The sequence below is a fragment of the Neomonachus schauinslandi genome, chromosome 3 (assembly GCF_002201575.2).
Source record: "Neomonachus schauinslandi chromosome 3, ASM220157v2, whole genome shotgun sequence".
Lineage (NCBI taxonomy): Eukaryota > Metazoa > Chordata > Mammalia > Carnivora > Phocidae > Neomonachus > Neomonachus schauinslandi.
Window position 1 is genome coordinate 44,560,787 of NC_058405.1, and position 2,757 is coordinate 44,563,543.

Sequence of the window (2,757 nt, forward strand, 5' to 3'; positions counted from 1 at the left end):
TGATAGCCAAGTAGAAATTCTTTATCAAAAGAGAAGACATCATTAAGCCAGTTTTTTTCCCCTTTTCAGTGGTTGGCCTGGTGTAGATCATGCCGCCAGGGGCAGCCCTGACTGCCGAGGAAACTGGAGCCTAGGACAATTGGCTGTTAAGGGACACTGATTCTCCCCACTCCTCCTGATCCCTGAGACAGAGGCACGGCCCCCGCCGCGTGAGGGGCTGGGGAAGTGGGTAGAGAATTCGAATCCACCTGGGAGGGGGGAGTGGAAGTTCCCGCCCCGGACAGTGGCAAGGCGGCAGCCACAGTTCATTATGGAAGATTCCCACAAGAGTAACACTTCAGAGGCAGCCCCACAACCTGGTTCAACGGTTCAGGGAGCTCATATTTCTCCTATTGCTCAACAGGCATCATCTTTATCAGAAAGTGAGGAGTCTCAGGACTCATCAGACAGATACTAGGCTCCTCACAGAAAGCCCACAGGATTCTAGCATGGCGCCCATCTTACAGAATATTTTTGAAAGATCTATCTTCTGAAGATACATGGGGCAGAAAAGGAGACGGAGGAAACCCTGGAGTTTCTGCTGTCACTTCTATGTCTGTTCCAACTCCCATCTATCAAACTAGCAGTGGACAGTACATTGCCATTGCCCCAAATGGAGCCTTACAACTGGCCAGTCCAGGCACAGATGGAGTACAGGGACTTCAGACATTAACCATGACAAATCCAGGCAATACTCAGCAAGGTACAACAATTCTCCAGTATGCCCAGACCTCTGATGGACAGCAAATACTTGTGCCCAGCAACCAGGTGGTTGTACAAACTGCATCAGGAGATTTGCAGACATACCAGATCCGTACCACACCATCAGCTCCTTCGCTGCCCCAGACTGTGGTGATGGCGGCCCCTGTGACTCTCATGCCTCAAACAGCTAAGACAGATGACCACCAGCTGAAAACAGAAATAAGCTGATGAAAAACAGATTCAATGCAGTTCCAATCAAAACCCAAACAGGTTGTTTGAAGAACTTGACAAGTGATACTAAAATTTATAGAAGAGTAGAGGGGCAAGAACATCCAAAATATTCCAGACAAGAATAAGAGAAGCTGCTCGAGAATGTCGCAGAAAGAAGAAAGAATATGTGAAATGCCTGGAAAATCGAGTCGCAGTCTTGGAAAATTAAAACAAAACTCTAATTGAAGAGTTAAAAACTTTGAAGGATCTTTATTCCCATAAAAGTGTTTGATTAAGAAAGAAAATATTTTTGCAGACTTGATTAAAAATTAGATGGATTTCTTTTCTTTTTAGTGGAGTTTATAAATTAAAAGGTCAAAAATGAAGCTTTTTATTTAGGCTTTGCAACTCAAAGATAAATATCTTATGCAAGAGATCTGGTGACAGAAAATAAAGTGGAAAATGACCTCAAGGAAGTTACTGGCATAACTGGAAACTCTGTAAAAATTAAACCTACTCAAGAAGCAGGAAATGAACTTTCACCAATTTGAATTTTCTAAATAGCAAGAATCCAAAAATGGCAGATAAAATGAAATTTGGTAAATTCATTTCTAAAATAAATCAGTTTACCCTGTAGGTCTGCGTTTCTTACTCTGTCCTAAATTTTACGTTTTTCAATTGTATGTGTGTGTGCGTGCTTGTGTGTATGTTTTATTTCTGCCAATAAATTCTAAATTACAAATAGAAAAACTAATACATAACTAAGTATATAAATTATGTGTTCTGATTATGTACACTTGTTCTATTGTAAAATCTTTTAAATGGGTTTTTTAAAGTTTGTTTTTTGGACTTGAGAGAGGTTTTGAGACTTGCTTGGGTTAACTATTTTTGAGGCTTTGTCCTAAAAGGCAGCTAAGGTACATGAATGGAGTGTGATTTTGTAACTTTTTTTTTTTTTATCAGAATGGAAGGAGAACTTCTGTTTAAAAGTTTGATACTTTTAAATAGCTTATTTTTTGGTTACTCTGGGAATGGAGATTTTCTACAAATATATAATACATTGTTTTTTTATTTAAATAAATAAATAAATAAATAAATAAATAAATAAAAGTTCAGTGGTTGTTTTCTGAAAGCCACATACACAACTCAATAAACATAAAACAAAAACCATTAGAATAAGATTATCTGTATTACAGACTAAAAGACACCATTTTGATTTTAACACAATTTATGAGCCCAGTATCTTCCATGTAATACCACATATTAAAAATGGACTCTAACTGGGGGCGGAGCAAGATGGCAGAGGAGTAGGAGACCTGGATTTCGTCTCCTCTCAGGAATTCAGCTGGATAGGGATCAAACCATTCTGAACACCTACAAACTCAACAGGAGATCGAAGAAAAGAAGAGCAACAACTCTCTCATCAGAAAAGCGACGACTTTCTGGAAGGTAGGACGTGCGGAGAAGTGAATCCGAGGCGATATTTAGGAGGATAGCCGGCGGGGGAGGGGCCTCCGGCGGCCGCTTCTGGAAGTGATAGAGCCGCGGAGCACAAAATCGGAACTTTTAAAAGTCTGCTCCGCTGAGGGACCTCACTCTGGTGGCTAAGTGGGGGGTGGAACCTTTGTGGGACAGTGTGGTCTCAGGACCCTCGGGGTCACAGAAAGACCGGGGGTGCCTGAGTGCAGCACAGCCCCCAGGTATTGGAGCAGGGAAGCCGACTGCAGAGACGGAGCCCAGGCGCGGGCTCTCAGCTCGGGGTTGCCATAAACCGTGATCCACAGCACAGTCGGGCCACTGCTCATC

General features: G+C 42.0%; 1 pseudogene; it reads left to right on the plus strand.

Annotated features, from left to right (window-relative positions):
* The first annotated feature begins 310 nt into the window (after window positions 1-310).
* On the plus strand, window positions 311-1,319 carry LOC110587697 (annotated as a pseudogene).
* The last annotated feature ends 1,438 nt before the right edge of the window (window positions 1,320-2,757 follow it).